At 41.7% G+C, this 6,807-nt stretch overlaps 1 pseudogene; it reads left to right on the top strand.

Annotated features, from left to right (window-relative positions):
• The first annotated feature begins 3,518 nt into the window (after positions 1-3,518).
• LOC102137939 (BAG family molecular chaperone regulator 4 pseudogene) lies at positions 3,519-4,795 on the top strand (annotated as a pseudogene).
• The last annotated feature ends 2,012 nt before the right edge of the window (positions 4,796-6,807 follow it).

The raw sequence follows: 6,807 nt of genomic DNA, 5'->3' as shown, positions 1-6,807 counted from the left end.
CTATCTATTTTGTTTATGTTTTCAAAAATCCAGCTCCTGGATTCATTGTTTTTTTGTGTTTCTGTCTCCTTCAGTTCTGCTCTGATCTTAGTTATTTCTTGCCTTCTGCTAGCTTTTGAATTTGTTTGCTCTTACTTCTCTAGTTCTTTTAATTGTGATGTTAGGGTGTCGATTTTAGATATTTCCTGCTTTCTCTTGTGGGCATTTAGTGCTATAAATTTCCCTCTACACGCTGCTTTAAATGTGTCCCAGAGATTCTGGTATGTTGTGTCTTTGTTCTCATTGGTTTCAAAGAACATCTTTATTTCTGCCTTCATTTCATTATTTACCCAGTAGTAGGGAGTATTCAGTATTCAGCAGCAGGTTGTTCAGTTTCCATGTAGTTACACAGTTTTGAGTGAGTTTCTTAATCCATGTGTTCTAATTTGATTGCACTGTGGTGTGAGAGACAGTTTGTTGTGATTTCTGTTCTTTTACATTTGCTGAGGAGTGTTTTTTTTTTTTTTTTTTTAGGTGGAGTCTCACTCTGTCACCCAGGCTGGCATGCGGTGGCATGATCTCGGTTCACTGCAACCTCAGCCTCCTGAGTTCAAGCGCTTCTCCTGCTGCAGCCTCCTGAGTAGCTGGGATTATAGGGATGCGCCACCTTGCCCAGCTGATTTTATTTGTATTTTTAGTAGAGATGGGGTTTCTCCATGTTGGTTAGCCTGGTCTTGAACTCCTGACTTCAGATGATCCACCCACCTCAGCCTCCCAAAGTGCTGGGATTACAGGCATGAGCCACCACCTCTGGCCACTGAGGAGTGTTTTACTTCCATTTATGTGGTCAATTTTAGAATAAGTGTGATGTGGTGCTGAGAAGAATGTATATTTGTTGATTTGGGGTGGAGAGTTCTGTAGATGTCTATTAGGTCCGCTTGGTCCAGAGCTGAGTTAAAGTCCTGGACATCCTTGTTAATTTTCTGTCTCGTTGGTCTAATATTGACAGGGGGGTGTTAAAGTCTCCTATTATTATTGTGTGGGAGTCTAAGTCTCTTTGTAGGCCTCTAAGAACTTGCTTTATGAATCTGGGTACTCCTGTACTGGGTGCATATATATTTAGGATAATCAGCTCTTCTTGTTACACTGATCCCTTTACCACAATGTAATGGCCTTCTTTGTCTCTTTTGACCTTTGTTGGTTTAAAGTCTGTTTTATCAGAGACCAGGATTGCAACCCCTGCTTTTTTTTTGCTTTCCAAATGTGCTTTTTAGATCTTTCTCCAATCCTTTATTTTGAGCCTATGTGTGTCCTTGCATGTGAGATGGGTCTCCTGAATACAGCACACCAATGGGTCTTGACTCTATCCAATTTGCCAGTCTGTGTCTTTCAATTGGGGCATTTATCTCATTTACATTTAAGGTTAATATTGTTATGTGTGAATTTGATCCTGTCATTATGATGCTAGCTGGTTATTTTACACTTTATTTGATGCAGTTTCTTCATAGCATTGATGGTCTTTACAATTTGGCATGTTTTTGCAGTGGCTGTACCAGTTGTTCCTTTTCATGTTTAGTGCTTCCTTCAGGAGCTCTTGTAAGGCAGGTCTGGTGGAGACAAAATGTCTCAGCATTTGCTTGTCTGTAAAGGATTTTATTTCTCCTTCACTTATGAAGCTTTGTTTGGCTGGATATAAAATTCTGAGTTGAAAATTCTTTTCTTTAAGAATGTTGAATATTGGCCCCCACTCACTTCTGGCTTGTAGGGTTTCTTCTGAGAGATCTGCTGTTAGTCTGATGGGCTTCTCTTTGTGGGTGACCCGACCTTTCTCTCTGGCTGCCCTTAACATTTTTTCCTTCATTTTAGCCTTGGTGAATCTGACGATTATGTGTCTTGGGGTTGCTCTTCTCAAGGAGTATCTTTGTGGTGTTCTTGTGTTTCCTGAATTTGAATGTTGGCCTGCCTTGCTAGGTTGGGGAAGTTCTCCTGGATAATATCCTGAAGGGTGTTTTCTAACTTGGTTCCATTCTCCCCATCACTTTCAGGTACAGCAATCAGACGTAGATTTGATCTTTTCACATAGTCCCATATTTCTTGGAGGCTTTGTTTGTTCCTTTTCATTCTTTTTTAATCTAAGTTTATTTCTTCTGGGTGCAGTGGCTTATGTCTGTAGTCCCCGCGGCTCAGGAGGCTGAGGCAGGAGAATCTCTTGAGGACAGGATTTTGAGGTCAGCCTGAGCAACATAGGGAGACTTTGTCTCTATATTTTAAAAAATCTTTAAAAAGAGTTTGCTTCAGTTTCACACTTCATTATTCATAATATCACATACATTTTTAGGATTGTTGTCAAATTTGCGAAAATCTCTGCTAAGATTTCGTCATATGTGAACTGTAACATTTAGAAGGCTTTTCTAGCTTAGTACATATAATGGTTAATTCTGTGTGTCAACCTGACTGGTCCACGGGACACCTAGAAATTTGGCCAAACAGTATTCTGAATGTGTCTGTAGGACGTGTCCAGATGAGATGAACCTTTGAATTGGTAAACCAGGTAAAGCAGGTTGCCCTCCCTCACGTGAATGGGCCTCTCCCAACCAACTGAAGGCCCAAATAGAACAAAAAGGCTGAGCAAATGGAAATGCCTCTGACCTGAGCTGGGACATTAGTCTTTTCCTGCCTCCTACTTGAACTGAAAATTCAGCTCTTCTTGGGGCTTGAGCTTTGCCAACTTTCAGACTTGGACTTACACTGTCAGCTCCCCTGGTTTTCAGGGATTTGGTCTCTGACCAGAACTACACCATCAGTTCTCCTCAGTCTTGAGTTTGGCAGCTATAGATCTCAGCACCTCTAGGCCTCCTTAATCATGTGAGCCAATTCCTCACAGTATATCCCCTTATATAAATTATATATCTCTATCTCTATCTCTTTATCTGTACCTGTATCGGTTTTTCTAGATCTCCCTTAGTCATGTTTCTCTGGAGAACCCTGACCAATACAGTAGACTTGAAACCTTCTTCTTCTTTGTTTTTTTAATAGATGGAGTTTTGCTCCATAGCCCAGGCTGGAGTGCAGTGGCATGATCTCGGCTCACTGCAACCTCTGCCTCCCGGGTTCAAGCAATTCTCCTGCCTCAGCCTCCTGAGTAGCTGGGATTACCGGCATGCATCATCACACCGAGCTAATTTTCATATCTTCAGGATTTCACCATGTTGGCCAGGCTAGTCTCAAACTCCCAACCTCAGGTGATCCGCCTGCCTTGACCTCCCAAAGTGCTGGGATTACAGGTGTGAACCACCATGCTTGGCTTTAAAATTACTTCTCTATGCATCTGGAAAGAGAAATCCATAATCTGAAATGAGAACTAAGTCTGAATTTTGAGTAAGGTTTTGGATCTTATCCAAAATTTTGTATTTGTAGAGCAAAATCACCCAAGTGACACTGTCTAAGTATATGCAGTGGCTTGTATAAATTAAAACTTAATTTGGCCTTCCCGATGGTCGGCCGTGGGGGGCGGGAAGTACTTCAGGGCAGCGGAGCCCATGTAGGCCCTGAGGGGCTTGGGCTATGGCCCCATTGAGGGTCAGTCCTACCACCGCTACTACAGGCCTGGGGTTGGAGACGTGCCAGAGCACCCACCTCCACCCTTATACCCTCTTCATCTGGAACCTCCCCAGCCTCCCATTTCCTGGCGGGTGCATGGGGGGCGGCCCAGTGGAGACCACCTGGTTGGGAGAAGGTGGAGGAGATGATGGGTACTATCCCTCTGGAGGCGCCTGGCCAGAGCCTGGTCGAGCCGGAGGAAGCCACCAGTTTAAATTCTTATACAAATGGACCATATGGTCCAACTTACCCCCCAGGCTCTGGGGCAAATACTGCCTCATACTTAGGGGCTTAATGCACCTGATTATACTCAGACCTGTTACTCCACAGAAGTTACAAATACTTACCGTTCACCTGGCAACAGCCCAACTCCAGTCTCTCGTTGAGTCTATTCTCGGCAGGACTGTCAGACTGAAGTACCCTCTCTTAGGCGGCAGGTTGCAGGGTATCCGGCTTCACAGAACCCTGGAATGACCCTGCCCCATTATCGTTATGGAGATGGTAATCGTAGTGTTCCACAATCAGGACAAATTGTACCACCACAAGAAGATGCGTGGCCTTCTCCTGGTGCTTATGGAATGGGTGGCCATTATCCTTGGCCTTCATCAGCGCCCTCAGCACCGCCTGGCAATCTCTACATGACCGGAGGTACTTCACCATGGCCTAGCAGTGGCTCTCCTCAGTCACCACCTACACCCCCACTCCAGCAGCCCAAGGATTCTTCACACCCCTGCAGCCAATCAGATCAAAGCATGAACCGGCACAACTTCCCTTGCAGTGTCCATCAGTATGAATCCTTGGGGACAGTGAACAAGAATGATTCAGATCTTTTGGATTCCCAAGTCCAGTATAGCGCTGAGCCTCAGCTGTATGGTAATGCCACCAGTGACCATCCCAACAGTCAAGATTAAAGTAGCAGTCTTCCTGAAGAATGTGTACCTTCAGATGAAAGTACTCCTCCGAGTATTACAAAACCATGCATGTGCTGGAGAAGGTCCAGTATCTTGAACAAGAAGTAGAAGAATTTGTAGGAAAAAAGATAGACTAAGCATACTGGCTTCTGGAAGAAACGCTAACCAAGAAACTTTTGGAACTGGATTCAGTTGAAACTGGGGACGAGGACTCTGTATGGCAGGCCAGAAAAGAGGCTGTTTGTAAGATTCAGGCCATACTGGAAAAATTAGGAAAAAAAAAAAAAGATTATGAAAGAATTTAGAACGGAGTGGAAGCCTGTTACCAAGTTGACCAAAGAACACTTGATTTGGTTAATTACCCTCTTTTTGAAATGCCTGTTGATGACAAGAAGCAATACATTCCAACTTTCCTTTGATTTTAAACTTGAAAAACTGGCAAAGGAATGGAAGAATATTTTAGTCATGAGTTGTTTTCAGTTTTCAGATGAATGAATGTAATAGGAAACTATGGAGTTACCAATATTGCCAAGTAGATTCACTCCTTAAAAAATTTATGGATATCTGCAAGCTGCTTCTTATCAGCAGGAGGGAAACACACTTTACTTAACAGGCTTATCAGAAACCTACAAGATAAAAGTGGATATAATCTGAGACAAACAGCATGTGTTTTTTTAAACATCTGGATATCTTGTCACATTTTTATACATTATGACTGCTTTCAACATATACTTCATGTGTAATTATAGCTTAGACTTTAGCCTTCTTGGACTTGGGTTTTGTTTTGTCATTTGCAATTCACAAATATAGTATTATTCTCTACTTCTTGGTACATTTTGTAGTAATATGTTTAATATAATTATTCAAGAGACTATATTGACAGCCAGATAGTATGGCAGTTCTGAAAGAATTTGTATCTTTTCACCACTTGAATATACTGCAAAGTGTAGTGAGTAAATTATCTCCCTTTTTGTATAGATCATTAGGTTAGAGGGTTTTTTTTTTCTTCCACTTCTGCTGTTCATGGTAGTAGTGGAAGGTGAATTTGGAAATGGCATTGAGATAAAATGAAAATGCTTACAGACATTTTTCTGTTTTGCTTTTTTATTGTATTTGGATAAAGATCCACTTGAAAATTACTTGTTTTTTTTTTTCCCAAAGTGTAATTATGTTTTCACTATTGCTGCTTCTATAGAGGGCATTGTGATAGAGAGATACAGATGAAACAGTAAATGCCACAGTGAGTAGAAATGATGACTACAGAAAGTGATAATTATGATTACTTGGTGATATCATTCTCCATCTAAAATATTAGTTTCACCTATGAGCAGATTTCATCTCAGTTTATAGTTAAAAACAGTGAGGGTAAAAGGGGATTCATAGTCAGGGAATGAATCAGCCGTAGTTAGAGTGGGAAATTATTATTTTCTTCATTTAAAGGTAGATTTTATGTTTATCTTTACTTCCCTAAATTGCATAAGATAAAATTGCCTATTTAATAAAAAGATACTTATTACCATTATTAACAGTCATTTTAGAGCCTAATTTAAGAAAAGGGATATTGAAAGGGTCTTTGTTGACTGTGCTTGGGTAGCTCTACGCTGTTAGATAGAAGAGACTTAGGTAAATAACTTTTTATGTCTGAGTTGAATACACAATATCGGTTCTTGGAAAAACAGTTGTTTCTTCATAAGATACCCAAGTGATAATTTTTTTCCCTTAGACTGTCAGGCCTATGAGTAAATACTAAATCTATTGGCTGTCTCCACTCATAAACCAAACAAACACAAATGTATTATATGAGGAGAGGAAATGTAGTAAAAATACTGGCTGGGTCTTTTTTTTTTTTTTTTTTGAGACGGAGTCTCGCTCTGCCGCCCAGGCTGGAGTGCAGTGGCCGGATCTCAGCTCACTGCAAGCTCCGCCTCCCGGGTTCACGCCATTCTCCTGCCTCAACCTCCCGAGTAGTTGGGACTACAGGCGCCCGCCACCGCGCCCGGCTAGTTTTTTGTATTTTTTTAGTAGCGACGGGGTTTCACCGTGTTAGCCAGGATGGTCTCGATCTCCTGACCTCGTGATCCGCCCGTCTCGGCCTCCCAAAGTGCTGGGATTACAGGCTTGAGCCACCGCGCCCGGCCACTGGCTGGGTCTTATGGTTGGGATGAGTAATTTTATAAGATAGTATGGTGATAGCTTTATTCTAGGATTTCATTTTTGGCCTAATATAGGAATGTTTTTAAAAAAGGCTTTTCTATGAGAATTAGAAATTTATACTTGAGATTAAAAGTCTAGAAGGGGGAGGACCTTACAGCTAAGT

This window comes from Macaca fascicularis, chromosome 8 (assembly GCF_037993035.2).
Source record: "Macaca fascicularis isolate 582-1 chromosome 8, T2T-MFA8v1.1".
In the NCBI taxonomy this organism is placed as follows: domain Eukaryota; kingdom Metazoa; phylum Chordata; class Mammalia; order Primates; family Cercopithecidae; genus Macaca; species Macaca fascicularis.
The sequence above is the reverse complement of the archived record's forward strand: the minus strand, read 5'-3'. Positions and strand labels throughout refer to the sequence as shown.